This window comes from Pelophylax lessonae (genome assembly GCF_965119305.1).
Source record: "Pelophylax lessonae genome assembly, chromosome: 2".
Classification (NCBI taxonomy): Eukaryota; Metazoa; Chordata; class Amphibia; order Anura; family Ranidae; genus Pelophylax; species Pelophylax lessonae.
The window spans coordinates 455,135,472-455,147,787 of NC_138769.1; the positions used below are offsets into that span (position 1 = coordinate 455,135,472).

Here is a 12,316-nt window from a genome sequence, read left to right on the forward strand (position 1 = left end):
TATACTGTACAAGGTCATGCCAAGCACACAGCGGAACATAAACCAGCTGCGAGGCGAAAAAACGAGGATGTAAAAGGAATAGAGAGGGAGTATCTTAGAAAGGCAAAGAAACGATGGCAAGAGGGGTAAGAAGAGGAGAGGAGGAGGAGGAAAGGAGGAAAAAGAGACAATGATAAGCAGATTTAAAAAAAAAAAAGCTTTACAGCTTGGGTCCGCCGAATGTACAACTTGAATTGGAATTTAAATAGTGATACCTTGTGCATCAACCCAGCAATTACATATTTTATAAAACTTATAAAGGCAATTCCTACTAGCATAGGTACGTTTGTACAAAGGTAGAAAATTAACCACATCCTGCCCGGCCTATTGCCAAATAACCTTTCTTTTTTTTTTTTTTAAAGGTATTGCCAAATAACCTTTCTGACTGGGTGTCATATGATGTTCTTCAGAATGAGCCGCCCGTGCAGTTCTGACACACCGCATCACACCTATGACGTAGGCTCTTTACCATGTGATCAGCTGTATTCTATCACAACTGATCACAGTGTAACTAGGAAGTGCCGGTTATCAGCATTCCTCTGTTCACTGCTGACAGGACATAAGTAGGGGAGAGTCGATAAGCGGCTCTTCAGACAGGGGAGATTTGCACTGATAATCAGTGCAGTAATTATCAGTATAGCCCCGTCATCGATGCCAATCAGTGTCCATCAGTGATGCCTTTCAGTGCTGTCTATAAGTGCCTATAAAGACTGCCTATCAGTGCTACATAATAGTGCTGCCTTATCAGTGCACATACTTAATTACAAACTTTTATAACCAAGATAAACTTTTTTTTTTCAAATATTTTCGGTCTTTTCTCATTTTGTTAAGCAAAAAAAAAGAAATAAAAAAAACAGTGGTGATTATATACCACCAAAAGAAAGCTCTATCTGTCTAAAAAAAAAAATTGACAGTGCTGAAAGCTGAAAATTGGCTTGGGCAGGTAGGGGATGAAAGTGTAGCAACACAAAAAATCGGGTATGATGGCGCTCCCGGACAAAATGACATGAAAAGAAAGAAAAAACTTGGATGCTGCTCGGGATCTGGATAATGAACTTATTTATTAAAATCAATAAAATAGGCTCCTGGTCAAGGAAAAACCAATGGTGTGCCAGGGAAGTAATGCTGAGCATGTAGACATAGTACCAAGGGGGATAACTCAAACAGCAAGGAGGACCCAGAGGCAGGGAAACAACGCCTTACCACCAGTAAGGTCTGGACAGTGTGTCACCTGTGGATGGGTTGACCGACAGCCTCGATCGGATCGGGAGCCTTCGCTGCGGGTGAGTCTCCAGATGGGGCGATGCCTGGGGTGAGGAGAGGTGGATGGAGGGGTGATATCCTCAAACCCCGACCTGCAGCTCCGGTGGTGGTGCGCGCCCGAGGTGGCAGCGGCCGCTGCTCGTCAGTCCGGCTACATCGTGGGTCCAGCCCCTGGTGCGCATATCGGCGCTAGGCACCTGGTGACGTCATCTCCCGGCGCCGCGTCAGCAGGGACTGACGAGCAGCATTACTTCCCTGACACACCATTGGTTTTTCCTTGACCAGGAGCCTATTTTATTGATTTTAATAAATAAGTTCATTATCCAGATCCCGAGCAGCATCCAAGTTTTTTTCTTTCTTTTCATGTCATTTTGTCCGGGAGCGCCATCATACCCGATTTTTTGTGTTGCTATTCTCTCCACCCAGTTGGAATCTGGGTTAGGGTAGGCAGCAGCCCAGACTTGGACGTGACATTTAAGGTGGACCCCCTTGGGACATTGTCCGACCCCATTATCCCAGCCCCGCCGTCTGATCACCGCAACCACAGCGCCAGGACTTTTTTGTTTATACTTAGGGGATGAAAGTGCCCTGTATTGAAGTGGTTAACAGCGCATTACCTGCTTCTGATTTTTAATGTGTATTGTATACCAGTGTATGTACAATGAAAATGCTAAGATTATTTTTTTCCAAACCTAAATATATTTTTTTTCCACTGCTTTGTGACTATTGGTTCTAAAGCAAAAATCATCATACGAGGTTGTTCCACAATTCCACATTTAACTTGCAGGTGAACTGTTAAACTTCAATTTCTATAGTTCCTTTCATTTTTTTCTCAGGAAAAGAGGGTTAATTGTAGCTAAACAAAATTTCTCTTTCGTTCATTGACGGACACAGCTCCTTATCTTCTTGACCATTGGGTTATACTGCCCCCTACAGGAGTAGGACATTAGGCAGGAAAAAGTTTGACTATGCCTATGGGGCAGTCCTAGGGGTTATACTCCCACTCCCAGCTATAGGCACTTTTTTCTTCTTAGTCAGGAGTAAGGACCTAGTACCTTGCTGGGATCTCTGGTCCTGACAATTTCTTCCTTTTAAATGGAATTTTTTTCCTATCTTTGTTATTTTGTTCCTTTGAGAATCTACTATCAACTGCTGGACTGGCCACAGGACTGAATAATCTAGATCCAGAGGGTCCCACCTAGTCTGGCCAGCGAACGCACGCAGGCCTCAGCCCTGCGCTAGGTCGGGCGCGTCATAGTACCACTGGACGGGGGCTGGCCTACGAGTTAAACGTCCCGTGAGGGCACATACGACCTTACCTCAGCCTGAGTCGCAGCGTTCCTCCTGGCCGACAGCCCCCCCCCATTTCATTGGAGCGGTGGTCTTTCAGGAGCTGTGCCCACCCTGTTCCTGGTATGGTAAGTAGCTGTCCCCCCTCTAACCCTGGAGGTTTTTGGGATGGACGTGGGCCCCTTTCCTGGAATGGTCGGACCCCCGGGTTCTCCTTCCCATGCATCGCCCCCCCTTCTCAGTGGTCCTCTGCGGACTTGTTACCCCCCATCTACCCACACCCTCTTTTCCCCCCTTCCCCCCCTAATAGGGTGGCTATACCTTTTAGGTCGGTCTGGGATGTCCTGCCAGGACTCCCCTTCCTGTTGGGATCATGTTCGGTGCTCCTGGGGTCCCCCCGGGAGCCACGTGGCACCACCATTTTCTTGTGGCCTTTTTCGCTGTAGATCTGCGGCCACTTTCTGGTGGCGGCCATATTTTTAAAGCTACAAGACAGTGTTTTCGGCGGTGGGGAGCCCCTCCTCATCCCCAAATGCGGACTCCTGGATCTTTCTCTTCCTGACCGCCACATGGTGTGCAGTTTGCCTGGTGCTGTAAGTGCCTGATCAGTGGTGGTGAGTCTTTGTGGGGTTTTCTCTCCCTCTCTCTGCTATAGCAGTGGTTTTGCTCTGTGCTGGACCCTGTGGTGCTGTCCCTAGCAGTGTTACACACTTTTTTGTGTGGGTTCCCCTCTTCAATTATGGAGTCTCTGGAGCACATTTCCCCACCTGATCCCCTCTCAGAGGCTGTTGGGCCCTCCAGGTCCCAACAATCCTTGACTGCACTGACGGCGGTCCTGGAGTCCTTCGTGTCCGAGGTGGATTTGGTCCTGGGAAGATGGGCTAGCAAAAAGGGTCCCTCGCCTTCACCTGTCTCATCAGATCCTTTAATCTGATTAGGCCGCCGCGGATGCGAGCTACACTTCTGGGTCTGCATCCAGGGTTGGCATCCAGGACCCTGTGTGCTCAGACAGTGAGGATGATTCCTCTGCTCATCTAGCCGCACATGAAAAGACGCTGGTGGATGCGTTGATTGTGTCAGTGCGTGAAACTTTGAAAATGGCGGCTGATGCTGCATCGGAGGCGCCGGTCCCTTTTGGCACCCACAGGCCCTCCAAGGTGGCGAGGGTGTTCCTCTTTCCCACTTTCATAATATTGTCACTAAACAGTGGGGTTGTCCAAAACGCACTTTTGCGGTCCCTAAGCATTTTGCGATACGGTATCCTTATGAGGATTCCCTGCTTAAAAAGTGGACGGTCCCACCTGTAGTGGACTCGCCAGTTTCCAGGTTAAATGAAGCCACCTTAATTCTGGTTGAGGAGTCCCCAGCCTTTAAAGATCCGACTGATAGGAAGTCGAAGTCTCTGACCCACATATGTTCACTTTGGCTGGTTTGGCACTTAGGCCGGTATTTACTATGCCCTGGTGTCGAAAAATCTCTGACCAAGTGGGCTAAAATTTTACGCCGAGACCTGGAGGGAGAACAGCTTCCCCCTGCCTTTGTGGAACTGGTGGATCAATTGGTCCAGGGAATGCCTCTTTGGATGCGGCTCCTTTGATTTCCAGACTGTCTGTCTTAGCAGGGGTCCTTCGGTGTATTATCTGGCTGAAATGCTGATCTGCGGATCAGACTTCTAAGAAGGCCTTATCTGTTCTCCTATTTGGTGGATCACCTGTTTGGAGCTTGTTTGGATGACATCATTAAGGGCCTCACAGAGGAGAAGAGTACATTTCTTCTGCAGGCTTCCAAGGGCAAGGAGCCCCGTCAGCCATTATTCTGGGCTCATAAGATCCCTCAGGGTCTCAAGACAAGGGATCTAAGCCCTTAAGAGCCTCCATTGGAGGTTCCAGGAGGACATGGTCTCGCAAGTCACGAGCATAGTTACATAGTTAGTGAGGTTGAAAAAAGACATCAGTCCATCCAGTTCAACCTATGATGTGTGTGTGTGTTTGCTATTAACCGTACATTGTATACCCCTGTATGTTGTGGTCTCTTCCAGGCCTGCGGACAAGGTTCCCGCTGCACGAAGGACGCCCTCACCTGTATCTGGGGTGGGGGATACATCTTCGCTGGTTAACGGATATGTGGAGCTCCCTGGTAAAGGACAAGTGGGTCCACAAAGTCAGATTGAGTGTCGGTCTTATCCTCCGGAAAGGTTCTTCACTTCCAACCTGCGCTTGTCCCCAGATCGCTTATGGGGTCTCTTTGGGGCGGTGCAAGACTTGTTACTTCAAGGGGTGATTGTCCCGGTTCTGACTTCAGAACATTTTCAGGGGTTTTACTCAAACCTGTTCACAGTTCCCAGGAAGGAAGGTGAGGTACGTCCAATTCTGGACCTCAAGGCACTAAACTGCTTGGTGCGGGTACAGAAATTTTGAATGGAGTCCATTCACACGGTAGTGGTGTCCCTACATCAGGGGGATTTTCTCGCTTCTATCGACATCAAGTTTTCCTACCTTCACATTCCAATATGTGCCTGTCACCAGCGCTTCCTCCGCTTTGCCATGGGCGAGGAGCATTATCAGTTTGCGGTGTTACCCTTTGGTCTCGCCTCCGCTCCTCGGGTCTTCACGAAAGTGTTGGCCCCGGTACTAGCATTGTTGTGTCTGCAGGGGATTGTGGTACTGGGGTACTTGGATGATCTTCTGCGAGCAGAGTCTCCAACTGCTCTGAAGGATAACTTGGCGATTACTCTGCAAACTCTGAGGGAGTTCGGTTGGATTCTGAACCCACCAGAAGTCTGCTCTGGTTCCGTCCAAGACTGGACTATCTGGGTCTAAATCTGAACTCTGCCTCAGTCAGAGTGTTGCTTCCTCTGGAAAAACTCCAGAAATTGCAGGAGGCAATCCAGCTTCTGTTGTCCAGCAGATGGTCATCCCTCTGGGCTTGCATGCGGGTGCTGGGCCTGATGGTGTCTTGACCCCCAACCATAAAATTATTTTCGTTGCTACTTCATAACTGTAATTTTGCTATTGTTAGAATCTTAATGTAAATATCTGATATGCACAATGTATTTTCATTGTTACAAATTGATGCATGGGCTGCAGCATGGTGCAGGAGATGCAGGGGCTGCCGGCATGGTGCAGGAGATGCAGGGGCTGCGGGCATGGGGCAGGGGCTGCAGGCATGGTGCAGGAGATGCAGGGGCCGAGGGCATGGTGCAGGAGATGCAGGGGCCGAGGGCATGGTGCAGGAGATGCAGGTGCCGCAGGCATGGTGAAGGAGATGCAGGTGCCGCAGGCATGGTGAAGGAGATGCAGGTGCCGCAGGCATGGTGAAGGAGATGCAGGTGCCGCAGGCATGGTGCAGGAGATGCAGGGGCCACGGGCATGGTGCAGGAAATGCAGGGGCTGGGGGCATGGTGCAGGAAATGCAGGGGCTTGGGGCATGGTGCAGGAAATGCAGGGGCGCTGGGGGCATGGTGCAGGAGATGCAGGGGCGCTGGGGGCATGGTGCAGGAGATGCAGGGGCCGTGGGCATGGTGCAGGAGATGCAAGGGCCGTGGGCATGGTGCAGGAGATGCTCGGGCCGCGGGCATAATACAGGAGAGGCAGTGCTTCGGGCATAGTACAGGAGATGTAGGGCTGCGGGCATGGTACAGGAGAATCTCCTGTACCATGCCCACAGCACTGCATCTCCTGAGGAGATACAGGGGCTGCGGAGGGGTCTCGCTTACCATTTGGTGAGGCGCCTTGGTGCCAACACGTCACCGCGCATGTGCCGTCTGCCCGAGTGTAGCCGAGCGTTAACGGGCTTTCCCGAGCAGTGGCGGCGCGTGTGCAGTGTAACTGTCAAGCCGGCCGCGGCCATTGTTTTTTTTTTTCAGGGGCCGGTGCCATGGTGTGTTCCCTGCCTAAGACCATTGGAAATATGCGTTTTCCGATGGTCTTAGGTGACCCCTGTGAAAGGGTCATTCGACCCCCAGGTTGAGAACTGCTGCTCTAGACAATCTGATCCTGTTGAGCCGGGGTACGAGAGGTTTTCTGATCTGGTGGCTTCATTCTCCGGCACTTCAACAGGGAAAATCCTTTCTTCGCCTGTACTCAACGGTTGTCACCACAGATGCCTGCTTATGTGAGTGGGGAGGTGTTCTCTGCGCAGATGGTGCTCAAAGGGTCTGGACTCTTCCAGAGTCCAGACTGCTGATCAATGTACTGAAACTCCAAGCGATCAGACTTTGTCTGGATCATTGAACCATTCGTCTTCAGGGGTGTCTGGTACGCATTCAATAGGACAATGCCACGGCCGTGGCCTATATCAACCACCAAGGGGGCACAAGAAGTACCCTGGCGGCTCGGGAGGTAGCGTCCTCTTCCTGTGCATGGGGACATATGAACAGGGATAGCGTCCATGATGGTGCTGGGTTTGAATTCCTGGTGCTCCTCTGGTCGGTAGGGTGAGTCTTTGGGGTTCCCTGTTCTCTCTCTCTCTCTCTCTCTCGATAGGTGCCTGGAGGGGATCCTTTAGTGGTGCCAAAAGATGTTTTTTTTGTACTGCAAGGTCTTCTTATGGAGCCTCAGGGTCACATCTCCCACACTGACCCCCCCCTCATGGAGGTGGCAGGTCCCTCAGAACCCCAGCTTCCCATGGTTGCACTGACGGCAGTCCTTAGTGTCCTGGGTGGAAGCATATGTGGGCAAAGTACCAGAAGGAAGCATCCCCTGCCTCCCCCTGCTCAGGCTGTCTCATCTGATTCTGAGCCTGATGCCGCCGCCATAACCCCTGATTCAATCCGATAGTGGGGATGATTCCTTCATAGTCACAGCGGCGAATGAAAAAGCGCTGGTAGATGCACTTATCACTGCAGTGCGTGAGACTTCAAAAATGGAGGATGCGGTTGATGTAGCCAAGGACATGGCCGTGTCGTTTGGTACCCACAAGTTGCATCGCACTCCAAAGGTGTTTCCTTGCGTGCCTTATTTTGACAGGTTTTCTTGTAAGGAATGGGAACAACCAAAATGACCCTTTGCGGTCCCCAAAGGTTTTGCTGTACGCTACTTTTGTAAGGATTCACTTTTAAAAAAGTGGATTAGTCCACCAGTGGTGGACCCTCCTGTTTCCAGATTGAATAAAGCAACCATGATCCCAGTAGAGGAATCCCCGTCCGTTAAGGACCCGGCTGACAAGAAAGCAGAGGCTGTGGCACGGCACGCATCATGTTTACTATGGCTGAGTCAGCATTGCAGCCAGTCTTTGCCTCAGCCCAGGTGTCTCAGACCCTAACTGAATGGGCCAAGTTTTTGCGCCAGGGCCTAGGGGTGAGCAGGTCCCCTCTGCTTATGTTGATTTAGCAGACCAGTTGGTCCATGGGCTGCAGTTTTTGTGATGCAGCTTTGGATACAGCTCCTGTGCTGTCCACACTTTGTTTCAGTGGTGGTGATAAGGCGCGTGCTGTAGCTTAAGAATTGGTCCGCAGACCAAGCCTCTAAGAAAGCTTGCCTTGATCTTCCCTTTCAAGGAGATCCCTTGTTTGGGGCTACCCTGGAAGACTTTAAGGGTATCACAGGTAGGGGGGGAAGAGTACCTTCCTGCCACAGTCAAGGAAAGGGAAGGAGCCTCGCCGCAGATTGGGGGCCCTCCTTCTCAGCCCATAGAATATTATTTTGTGCTTCTGGGACGGAGAATAAGGGAAATAGATCTTTTAAATCTTCCCTGAGAGGTTCCAAGCAACCTTGGTCGGGTAAGGCTAGAGCTGGCTTCCCCTGACCAGCAGACAAGACTCCTTCAGCATGAAGGTCTGCCCTCACCCATTATTGGGGTGGGGGGACATCTTCGCTGGTTTCCGGTCTCGTGGACGTCTTTGGTGAGCGCCAAGGAGACTTGCAAAATGTTTCTTTAGGGGGTACCCAGAAAGGGGGACAAAGCTTGTCCTTTTTCAGGTTTTTTTAGGCCCTGATTCTCCTTGTGCAGACTTAATTCATGCAAAGGTTCAGGTGATGTCTGAACTACCCAAGGTCCCCCCTATCCCCGTCCAGGGAATTGATTTACCTAGATCTGATCCTATTTCTGACCAGGGTGGTCCTTCCTCTGCACAAACTTCAGGGACCACAGGCCGTGATTCACCGGCTGCTGTCACACAGTTCTCTCTCCCATTTTGCATACAGGTTCTGAGTCTGGTGATATCCACCTTCAAGACAGTTCTGTTTGCACAGTCTTACATAGTTACATAGTTAGTGAGGTTGAAAAAAGACATCAGTCCATCCAGTTCAACCTATGATGTGTGTGTGTTTGCTTTTAACCGTACATTGTATACCCCTGTATGTTGTGGTGTCCAAGGTGCCCATCTAATAGTTTTTTGAAACTATCAATGCTCCCAGCTGATACGACTGCTTGTGGAAGAGAATTCCACATCCTTACCGCTCTTACAGTGAAGAACCCCTTAACGCATTTTAAGGTTAAACCGCCTTTCCTCTAGTTTTAGTGAATGGCCATGTGTCTTATTGTATCTCCTCTCTCTGAATAGTTTGTTCCTTATGCTAGGGTCGCCAGTACAGTATTTGTACAACCAGTCTTACAGGTTTGGCTCTACAGAAGGATACTGAAGTTCGTGACAAGGTCACGGGGTCCCCTGATAGACACCGCAGAGGTCCAAGGGCCACAGTAAGGCCAGTATCATCCTCAGCTAAGGCTTCTTCCACAGTTCCTGCGAGGAATCAAGAGAGTGGATCTTGCAATCATCCTGGTGGCTGTAAACGCCCCTTGGAGGCTTCCTCTAAGAGAAGACCAGTTGTCCCAAGGGCTGATCTACCATCCTGCTTTACAGTCGCTGGTTTTAATGGCTTGGCTATTGAAAGCTAGGTACTGAGGGATAAAGGTCTGTCTGGATCAGTGATTCCTACTATGTTGAAGGCAAGGAAGTCTTCTTCCAGCAAGATATACCATCGTACATGGAAAGCGTTCATTTCTTGGTCTGAGTGGATTGGCGCTCATCCTCCATCCTTTTCTGTGGCTCGGCTCTTAACCTTTCTTCAACAGGGCATTGATCAGAAGTTGGCCTTGAGTACCACCAACAGCCAGGTGTCTGCGCTGGCAATCTTCTATAAGCGACCCCTAGCCACGCACTCTTTAGTTCGTACCATCATTCAGGGGGTTTGACATGTGGCTCCAACTGTAAGGCCTCTTTTGCTCCATGGGATTTAATTTTAATGCTTTTGGTTCTCCTGAAGCCTCCATTTGAAAATATTCGGGAGATTCCCTTGCGTACGTTATCCCAGATGGGGACATTCTTGGCGGCATTTACCTCGGCCCGCAGGGTATCAGAATTGGTGGCATTATCATGTCGCAGTCCCTATTTAGCAGTCCATGGAGATAAAGTGGTTTTTCGTCCCTGTCCATCATTCCTGCCCAAAGTTGTCTCTGACTTCCATTTGAATGAGGACATTGTGTTGCCTTCCTTGTGTCCCAAGCCGGCTCATCCCAAGGAATTTGCTTTGCATACCCTGGATGTGGTTTGTGCAATTCGGGTGTATCTGGTAGCTACTGAGTCTTTTCGGAGGTCAGACTCGCTTTTTGTGGTTACGGACTGGCCAAGAAAAGGGCTGGCCGCTTCGGCTACCATCTCCAGATGGATCAGACAGACTCAGGCCTATTCCATTAAAGGTCAGCTTCCACCTTTCCCTGTAACGGCACATTCTACTCGGGCGCTGAGTGCTTTTTGGGCCTTCCGTCATCAGGCATCAATATTGCAGGTTTACAATGTTTTTTTTTTTTTTTTTCCTCTGCCGTGTCCTACTCCTGGAGGAGACAATATAACCCACTATAATTTATGGAGAGCTGTGTCCATCGAACTCAGAGAAATGGATTTTACGGTAAGTACAAAAATCCTATTTTTCACCTCCTTTTTATTTTTTTTTAAGGTACCTAAAATTACTTTTGCAGTTGCTCAAGCCTAAATTAACGTCACTGTATGTCTGTAAAAGATTGGTGTGGGTAGGAATTCTTTGCTTATGTGCGTGTTTTTTTTTTTTTTTTTTTCTCGCACAATCTAGCTTTCATAGACTCCAAATAAACAAACCTCATCACATTTATAGTTATGTAATAGTTCAGAGTATTATAAACTCTAATTAGTTTGATAAGAAAAAATGGTGATATACCAAAAATGAACTGCGCAAGTGGATATTGATTGCACAAAATGCAATGATTAGTGCTGTGCTATCTCTTTCTATAATTTGTGAAATATAGATTAAATAAATAATAAATAATTTTATGTGAATGTGATTTGTGGGAATCCCTTCCGCACTGCAAGCAGCAAACAAAACGTGTATAACGTAGTAAATGTGAAACAAAGATAAATATTGCGCTCAACGATGATATTCACAAAAAGTGCTTAAGTGCATAAACCTATAGTAAAATGAATAAAAACTGGTATAAAAATTCCACAATGCTTAAAACCATTAGTAGCTAAAACCACAGAAAATGGGTAAAAGCACAAAACCAGCTTATATGCATAAATAAAGTCCTTAAAGTGCTTAAAATCAAAGTGATTAAATAGTTAATCGCAGCAATGTTTAGAATCATAGACTTGATAGAAGTGATGTGAAACCTTCACCTCCACACCTTCACCCAGTGCTCTTGTTAAATACTCCTTACCAGAAGGATATGACCCCTTGATTATAGGGGGTCGCAATCCGCATTAGTATCCACAATAACTCCAGGCCATCCTTGTCACTATCTTCTCACCAACAAAGGGATGTAACGAGGTACTTATGGAACTCCGAATTGTAGGACATCCAAATGCAAATAAAAAGAAGAATCCGATCAACAATTTAATGATAAAATTGCACTTACTCCATATCGCTAAACAGTCCGCCTTCTATAGCAGTCACAATACCGACAAGTTTGGTGAATGGAATGCCGCTCCACGCCTGCGTTCCGCCAACCCGGAAGTCTACGGTCTCACGCTCCCGACGCACGTTTCGTCAGGCCGTGCTGACGTCATCAGGGGATCATGTGACCGTACATTTCCTTTCACTTTATATAGAGACTACAGACACTCCAGCATCCCATCCCGATCTTCCGGCTCATGAACCGCCCATTTCATCACAGATTGATAGGTTCATTCCTTTCACTAAGGATGCCTGCCAAGGTCATTTTTAGCAAAGAATATATATACATAAAACACATTTTTCGGCCAAGAGATTAGCTCATTTGTATTGACCGCAGTCTGCGATTATTTACTTTGGTCCCGATATTCTTGACTCGAGTAGTAATGCCAATACTTATATAAATAAATAGTTAATTATGACCGGATGCTGTTTACAATATGTTCAGTGGGTAAATCATAGCATTTTACAATTCTGGTAAGAATTTTATTAAGGACTTTATGCATATAAGCTGGTTTTGTGCTTTTACCCATTTTCTGTGGTTTTAGCTACTAATGGTTTTAAGCATTGTGGAATTTTTATACCAGCTTTTATTCATTTTACTATATGTTTATGCACTTAAACACTTTTTGTGAATATCATCATTGAGCGCAATATTTATCTTTGTTTCACATCTAATTACTTTGAGCCAAATATTGTGTAAGTAGTGGAAGACTTACTCTAAAACTGATCATTCATTTTATTAAAGCAATATCAAGTAGACAACGTTGGTTGTGAGAAGTGTGTATTGCAGCAGGTGTTCAAAAATACACACGATTTGCCCTAGCTGTTGGGCTGCTACTTTAAAGTTGGAAGCCATATAA

The 12,316-nt window shown here is 47.8% G+C and overlaps 1 protein-coding gene across 3 annotated transcripts in view; it reads left to right on the plus strand.

Moving 5' to 3' along the window:
* TMEM131 (transmembrane protein 131) overlaps positions 1-12,316 on the plus strand; it is a 483,390-nt gene that overhangs the window by 305,634 nt on the left and 165,440 nt on the right. The gene's annotated exons all lie outside the window — the stretch shown is intronic.